At 45.7% G+C, this 8715-nt stretch overlaps 1 pseudogene; it reads left to right on the top strand.

Annotated features, from left to right (window-relative positions):
* Positions 1–971: 971 nt before the first annotated feature.
* On the top strand, positions 972–1675 carry LOC100965366 (annotated as a pseudogene).
* The last annotated feature ends 7040 nt before the right edge of the window (positions 1676–8715 follow it).

Raw genomic sequence — 8715 nt, 5'->3', positions numbered from 1 at the left:
GCTGCAACCAAAAAATGGCCAGGCGTTGTGGGGGGCACCTGTAGTCCCAGCTACTTGGGAGGCTGAGGCAGGAGACTCGCTTGAGCCCAGGAGCTGGAGGTTGCTGTGAGCTGTGATGCCATGGCACTCTACCCAGGGGGATAGCTTGAGGCTCTGTCTCAAAGAACAAACAAACAAACAAACAAAAAAACCCAAAATAAATAAATAAAAAAAATTAAAAAATAACCTGTCCTTGCCTCTTTTGGTGTCCTTTTAAATGTAACCCCTTGCTAGGTTTCCACATACCCTTCAATAAGTTTAATATCTCTCAGTGATACTTTGTTTTTCAGCTGAGTTTAATAGTCATTTTTCTCTATACAGTGCACCATGCACAGGCAGGGTTAAAAAGGCATGCTTTGAATCAGTATAAATGCTGACTGTCTTATCTTTACGTAATTTCAGAGCCTTGGTAAGTGCTATAATTTCTGCCTTTTGGACAGATGTCCCAGGTGAGAGTTATTTTCTTTAATGCCTGAGAAATGCTTTTTCCTGAGAGCCTTCCATAGTAGGGGCTCCTTAACACCCCTCTTTGTGGCTTCATACAAGGGCTTACCAAGCATAGCAAAATTTAGGATCCATAGGTGACAGAAACTGGCTGTCCCTAAAATTTCTCCAAATTGCTGCCTGGCCTTGGGAAAAGGCAGGTTACAAAATAACCAGCTTCCGCGGGTCCGTGTTGCGTCGCGGGTTTAAGCGCCCTACGGGGCCGCGGCTGGTGGAGGAAGTAGTGAGACCAGCGCTGCTCTCCAGCCCCTTTTCCCTCCATGGTTTCTCTCCGCTCCCTCGAGTAACTTGGTTCCGGGAGCTCCACTCGCTTGCCTGCACGCCGCACGGGACCGCACCGCCTTTGCGGGGAGCAAACCACTTCTGACGGCTCTGGCTGCGCAGGCTCGGACGCCTCTCCCTCCGCGGAAAGTTAAGTTCAAAGGGGAGCATGGACATGAAGAAGAGGATCCACCTGGAGCTGAGGAACAGGACCCCAGAAGCGGTTCAAGAACTTGTCTTGGACAATTGCAGATCAAATAAGGGAAAAATTGAGGGCTTAACAGCTGAATTTGTGAACTTAGAGTTCCTCAGTTTAATAAATGTAGGCTTGATTTTCAGTTTCAAATCTCCCGGAGCTACCTAAATTGAAAAAACTTCAGCTCAGTGACAATAGAATCTTTGGAGGTCTGGATGTACTAGCAGAAAAACTTCCCAATCTCAAACATCTAAACTTGATTGGAAATAAACTGAAAGATATCAGCTTCTTGGTACCTTTGAAAAAGTTGGAATGTCTATAAAGCCTGGACCTCTTTAACTGTGAGGTTACTAACCTGAATTACTACGGAGAGAGTGTCTTCAAGCTCCTGCCCCAGCTGAACTACCTGGATGGCTATGACCGAGAGGACCAGGAAGCCCCTGACTCAGATGCAGAAGTGGACGGTATAATGAAGAAGGAGAAGGTGAAGAGGATGAGGATAGTGAAGAGGATGAAGACGAAGACAGTCTGGGGAGGAAGAAGAATTTGGACTTGATGGAGAATTTGATGATGATGAAGAAGATGAAGAGGAGGGTGATGATGAGGATGAGGAAGAAAACTTTAAGTAAAGGTGGAAAGAGGAAGAGAAAGACCGATGAAGGAGAAGGTGATTAAGACCCCAAATGACCTGCAGAATCAGAACTGTTCAGTATTGGTTGGACTGCTCATGGATTTGGTAGCTGTTTGAAAAAAAGAAAAAGATAGCTGTGATACAAACCCAGGAAACCCACCCACCCAAAGATCCAAGGAATAGGTCCTGTGACATTCCACCTTCCTCTATTTAGTCTCTCTTGGTAATCCACCACCAAGCTTGGGGACTTCACCCCAACAAATTTGTAAGCCTTGTTAGGTTTTTGTTTTGTTTTGTTTTTTTGGTAGAGACAGAGTCTTATTTATCACCCTCAGTAGAGTGCCATGGCATCACACAGCTCACAGCAACCTCCAACTCCTGGGCTTAGGCTAAAGTGACCAGATGTCCCGCTTTTGGCGGGGAAAGTCCTGATTTTTAACAATTTGTCCTGTGTCCTGTGGAGTTTTTAAAAAGTCCCGATTTTTTTTTTTTTTTTATGACGGAGCCTCAAGCTGTCCCCCTGGGTAGAGTGCCATGGCATCACTGCTCACAGCAACCTCCAACTCCTGGGCTCAAGCGAGTCTCCTGCCTCAGCCTCCCAAGTAGCTGGGACCACAGGCGCCCACCACAACACTTGGCCATTTTTTGGTTGCAGCCATCATTGTTGTTTGGTGGGCCCGGGCTGGGGATTCGAACCCGCCACCTTAGGTGTATGTGGCTGGCGCCTTAGCTGCTTGAGCCACAGGCGCTGAGCCAAAAGTCCCGATTTTTGGAAAGAATGCAGGACAAGCTAGTGAACAGCAGGAGAATGGGAAGGGAATATACGGCTACTAAAAGGGTTAATGTAATTCCATTTGGGAATGAAGAGGTTAATGTAACTTCATTTGGAAATGAAAAGGCTAATGTAAACTCCCTATTCCCCTCCTGGGCAAGGTCATCCAGGTGGAATAGTATCACAAGGAGACTGGCTCCCTCCCTCCCTTGTAGGCAAGAACAATTAGCTCAGAAGGAGCCAAACTATCTGGAACAAACAAGTAGCCCCCCCTTCTCTAGAGGATCCCTAACCATTAACAGCTCAGCCAATAGCAGCCCAGCGGACCAAACACCCAATGAAATTCTTCTATGTGCTTTAAAATCCTCAGCTTGCTTCACTAGGGGGTCGCCCTTCCTCCAGCCATACTGAAGGGAAGAGTGGCCCAGGCATATGCTTGCAAAATAAAGCACTTTTTGTCTTTACGTGTGTGGTGGTCCCAACACTGCCATGTGGCTATTTCACCAGGATATGAGTTTTATATTATTTTTGTGAATTTTATAATGTTAAACTTTAATAACAACAAATAATTGTTGAGAACTGATTATTGAGAATTGCTTATCAAAGTTCGCATTGTTGATCAGTTGTTAGAATTCAACCACCATTGCTTGGACTTAATGAACAATGGCATTTTTTTGCATTGGCAACCACGAAAACATTTTGTAACTGTCTCTCAGACAATACACATCATACTGCGTGCTAGTGCTAGTTAAACAAGTGATGTCAACAAATCAGCTATTCAGATAATTTAGGTAAGTAATTTACTTATTTCATGAATTTAGCAGACAGTACTCATATTATTTGTATTTTATAGTGGCGGCGAAAAGTCTAGCGCTGGCCTTGAAAGTGACACTTATGACTTACAAGGTATCATTATTAAAAAAATATATTGATAAGGAAAAGGTTAACTCTTGGGCATCAGCAAAAATCATAATAGAGAACAAATGTTTAGAAATATTTCATCATTTTGAAACAAACCATGTTCCATACAATAATGCACTAAAAACTGTGGGATACACACTGTCCTTGCCAGGAACTAATGCTGCGACTGAACGTGTTTTTTCTATGGTAAATGAAGTGTGGACATCAGAAAAATCACAATTAAGTGTTGAGACTTTGAAAGCCATTTTATGTGTGAAATAATTTAACAAATTCTTGTGAAAAATTTCATGACCTTCTAAACAATGACAGCAATCTACTAAAAAAAATTCACTCAAATGAGAAATATACCAAAGAATAAAATAATACTATACATAATTTTTTGGGGGTGCCAGGGCTGGGTTTGAACCCGCCACCTTCGGCATATGAAGCCAGTGCCCTACTCCTTTGAGCCACAGGTGCCACCCTATACATAATTTTTTTTAATGTATTATATTTGTCAATTGCACTTATGTTGAAATTAAAAATATATATATATTGCAATACTATTTTTGCGTTCTATGAAAATTTTTGTTGCTCCATATAGACCAAATTTTTAATTAAGAACCCCCTCCCCCGGGTCAATGGTGTCCTGCTTTACCAATGTTAAAATCTGGTCACCTTAGCTTAGGTGATTCTCTTGAGTAGCTGGCACCAGAGGCATCCACCACAATGCTCGGCTATTTTTTTGCAGTTTGGCTGGGGCTGGGTTTGAACCAGCCACCCTCGGTATATGGGGCCAGTGCCCTACCCACTGAGCCACAGGCACTGCCTTACCCTTGTGAGGTTTTTGTGTAAGACTCTTGCTGTAGCGTGGATAGCTGTGATTGGTGAGTCAACTATATGTGGCTATCAGTTACACTGAGATTGTAACAGATTTTTACTTTCTGTCATGTAAGTACCATGTGCTAACCGACTGTACCACTGGAGCTCTGACATTTTTACTTTCTGTACAATAAAAAAGCTTTGTAAATAAAATCTTAACATTAAAAAAAAAATAACCTGCTTTCTTTCAGGAAATTTTATATCCACAGTTCTCTAAATGTTTTAACAACTTATCAGTCCCTAGAACACATCCTTTCCTAGTCTCATGTCCCAATAGTAAATCATCCAGATATTTCAGTAAGGTGCACTGTGACTGTCGTGCAGGAAAGGTTGGCAAGTTCCTGGCCAGTGCTTCCCCAAGGATTGTAGGGGAGTTTTTGAACCCTTGTGGCAAACGAGCCCAGGTATGTTGTTGTTGAACAGCTCTGTTTTGGGAGTCTTCCCACTGAAAGGAAACAGCTTCTGACTTACTGGAGCCACTTGGATAGTAAGAAGGCATCTTTCAAATCTAAACAAGTGAACCAAGCAACCTCTGCTGATCCTAAGCTAAGAAGAGTGTAAGGGTTTGGCACAGTCAGCTGCAAAGTTACAGTAGCTTGATTAACTAGTCTTAAGTGCTGCACAGGGCGATACTCTGAGGTCCCGGCTTTGGTACTGGCAAAAGAGGGTATTCCATTGTGACTGGCAGGGGCAGATAATTCCTTAAGACCTTAGTCTGTTTAAAGGGGCCCGAATCCCCTCCAGTGCCACCCTAGGCATTGGATACTGCCTTTGTCTGACAGGTTGTGCCTCTGTCTTAAGTTTCACATACACGGGTTCCTGGTTTATGGCCAGTCAAGGGGGGGGTTGTTTTCTGTCTATACCTTAGGCCACTTAGCAGTTAACCCTGACTCTAAGTTTTCTTTTTTTTCTTTTTTTTTTGAGACAGAGTTTCAGTTTGTCACCCTGAGTAGAGTGCCATGGCGTCACAGTTCATGGCAACCTCAAACTCTTGGGCTTGGCCTGTGGCTCAAGTGGCTAAGGCACCAGCCACATACACCTAAGGTGGTGGGTTCAAATCCAGCCCAGGCCCGCAGAACAACAATGATGGCTGCAACCAAAAAAAATAGCCAGGCGTTGTGGCAGGCGCCTGTGGTCCCGGCTGCTTGGGAGGCTGAGGCAGGAGACTCACTTGAGCCCAGGAGTTGGCGGTTGCTGTGAGCTGTGATGCCATGACACTCTACCCAGGGGGACAGCTTGAGGCTCTGTCTCAAAAAAAAAAAAAAAAAAAAAAAACTCTTGGGCTTAAGCAATTCTCTTGCCTCAGCCTCCCAAGTATCTGGAACTACAGGCGTCCGCCACAACGCCCAGCTATTTTTCTTGTTGCTGTTGTCATTGTTGTTTAGCAGGCCCTGGCCAGGTTCAAGCCCACCAGCCTGGGTGCAGGTGATTGGCACCCTAACCACTAAGCTACAGACACTGAACCAGACTCTAAGTTTTCTTATTCTGGCCTTGTGAACAATGTCCATTCTTTTTCCTGGGGCATAGTTACAGTTAACACTAGATGTGATTTAGGAACCTTGAGCTCTACAGTTCCCTTGTCAGTAAATGCTATTGTCTTTATTTGTATTTCAGTTGGGTCCTCTGGGTCAGGATTTACTAGTACTTGGCCTTTTAGTTTGTCACCAGGTTTTTTATTCTTTTGTTCTTCTGCTTTAGCTACCATGGGAATTGCCACCTGTCCTTTCAGCCACAGGGTCTAAACACTAGTGTCTGCCAAGTGTCTCTGTAGAGGAACTGATCAGGATGTCCAGGCTTACCAGTCACTACTCTTTATAGCAGGGGTCCTTAAACTTTTTAAACAGGGGGCCAGTTCTCTGTCCCTCAGACTGTTGGAGGGCCGGACTGCGGGCCTGGGACAAGTCGGCTGCAGGACAGGCAGTGGCGGCAAAAACACCCACCGGGCCGGATAAATGTCCTCCGCGGGCCGCATGTGGCCCACAGGCCATAGTTTGAGGACACCTGCTCTATACCTTCTTTACTAGACCTACATCTAAATTCTTTTCTGATGGCCAGCCTACTCCAAAGGATGACTATTCTAGCTCACAAAGCTTTCTCAACCTGTTAGGGGTCATAGTAACTCCAAAGCCTTTCTTAAAATTTTGAACCATTAACCCCAGGGGAGTTTCCTTAGCACAGGACCCTTCCCTGGGTTGCAGACAAACAAGATGGGGTTTGAAGATATCTCAGGCGCCTGCCTGGCTACACCTCTAGTGAGGCTTTAAGGAGCCTCTTAGCTGAGGTGCACCCGTGTAGGCCCTGGGCCTGGTTGCCACTGTGCAGCAAGTTACTGTTATGATGTTTCTAGGGAACTACAGGTCAGGGCCCAACAACGTTCCATAACTGTGACCAGTTCTGAAGCTACACACTCACTTTCACACATGACTTTTTCACAGAGGCTAAACAATTCTTCCCAATCCCTTACCTGCTTACTGAGGACCCTGCCTCGTGGAGGTCAGTCCCTCCTCCTATTCATTATTGCCCCTTTTACTGAGGCACCTTGACTCACAGAGTTCAACTTGCCTCTCTGACTGAGGCTCCCTGTCCCGTGGAGGTCAATTCCTTTTCCTGTCCTTTTTTATTGAGGCTCTCGCCTCAAGCAGGTGAGCAAGCTCCTCTTCTACTCTCTGGAGTGGGCATTACTAGTATTATATCCTTTTTTGTTTTTTTTTTAGAGACAGAGTCTCACTTTATTGCCCTCAGTAGGGTGCTGTGGTATCAGCTCACAGCAACCTCCAACTCGTGGGCTTAGCAATTCTCCTGCGTCAGTCTCCTGAGTAGCTGGGACTACAGGTGCCCACCAGGACACCTGGCTATTTTTTTGTTGCAGTTTGGCTGGGGCTGGGTTTGGACCTGCCACCCTCAGTATATGGGGCTGGTGCCCTACCCACTGAGCCACAGGCACTGCCCTATTATACTCTTTTTTTTTTTTTTTTTTGAGACAGAGCCTCAAGCTGTCCCCCTGGGTAGAGTGCCGTGGCATTACAGCTCACAGCAACCTCCAACTCCTGGGCTCAAGCGAGTCCCCTGCCTCAGCCTCCCAAGTAGCTGGGGCCACAGGCGCCCGCCACAGCACCTGGCTATTTTTTGGTTGCAGCCGTCATTGTTGTTTGGCAGGTCTGGGCTGGGGATTCGAACCCGCCACCTTAGGTGTATGTGGCTGGCACCTTAGCCACTTGAGCTACAGGCGCCAAGCCTATTATACTCTTTTTAATCCAGTTCTTTTTCTTTCTTTTTTTTGCAGTTTTTGACCAGGGCTGGGTTTGAACCCGCCACCTCCAGCATATGGGACCAGCGCCCTACCCTTTTGAGCCACAGGTGCCGCCCTTCAATCCAGTTCTTAGCCTAAATTCAGATGTGCTCTTCACCTATATGTCCACATTCCTCTGTTAGTGAGCTGCCTCTGCAGAGGGCCACCACGGGACCTCCTCGCCACTCTGCCAAGCCCTCCCCCCACCCATGTAATCTGCACAGGAGAGCTCTTAGAGAGCAGTGTCAGTCAGGGTGACAGGAAGTACCCCCAAAGGGTGCTACACCCAGTCAGAAGCCCCCAGAGTCTCTCCATCCTAATCTGCCTGCTCATCTTCCTGATCAGGGAACCAAAAATGTTGCAGGGAAAACAGGGAATTAAAACAGACAGACACACCAACAATATAGAGGAAGGAACCTTTAACTACCAGTGAGAACTCAGGTGCCTCAAGGTGTGAAATGCTGAGTTCCAAGGAAGAGTTTTTTCCAGGCTCTTTTATATCTTTTTTTCCTTCAGTTCAATTTCAGCTACATAATCATGGCTATAGATGTTAGAAACCAGGGTACTGGGCTTGGCACCTGTAGCTCAGCAGCCAGGGCACTTGGCTACATACACTAGGGCTGACGGTTCAAACCTGGCTCGTTGCCAAACAATGACAAGAACAATAACAACAACAAAAATAGCTGGGCATTGTGGCAGGCACCTGTAGTCCCAGCTATTTGGGAGGCTGAGGCAAAAAAATCACTTAAGCTCAAGAGTTTGAGGTTGCTGTGAGCTGTGATGCCACAGCACTCTACCAAGGGCAATATAGTGACACTCTGTCAAAGAAAGGAAGAAAGGAAGATAGAAAGAAAGGAAGGAAGGAAGGAGGGAAGGAAGAAAGGAAGGAAGGAAGGAAAGAAGAAATCAGGGTATTATTTGTTACAGAGTCTTTTTTTCTTTTGCTTTTCAAGGTTATTTCAGCTCAGCTGTAGAGTTTGTCCTGATCTTTGGAGGAATTCTTTTGCAGCTGCCTGCTGCCTTCTCAGGATCACTGAGAAGTGTGAAATTTATTTCTCCTTCCTCACTGGGTTTAAGCCATCCTTCTGCCCCAGTATCCCAAGTAGCTGGGACAACAGGAGCCTGCCACAATGCCCAGTTAGTTTTTCTATTTATAGTAGAGATGGAGGCTCGGTGCCTGTGGTCAATGGTTAGGGCACCAGCTACGTATGTATATACCAGGGTGGGCAGGTTTGAACCCA

Source organism: Otolemur garnettii, unplaced genomic scaffold (genome assembly GCF_000181295.1).
Source record: "Otolemur garnettii isolate 467f Iridium unplaced genomic scaffold, OtoGar3 scaffold00244, whole genome shotgun sequence".
Lineage (NCBI taxonomy): Eukaryota > Metazoa > Chordata > Mammalia > Primates > Galagidae > Otolemur > Otolemur garnettii.
This window is presented reverse-complemented; position numbering and strand designations above follow the sequence as displayed.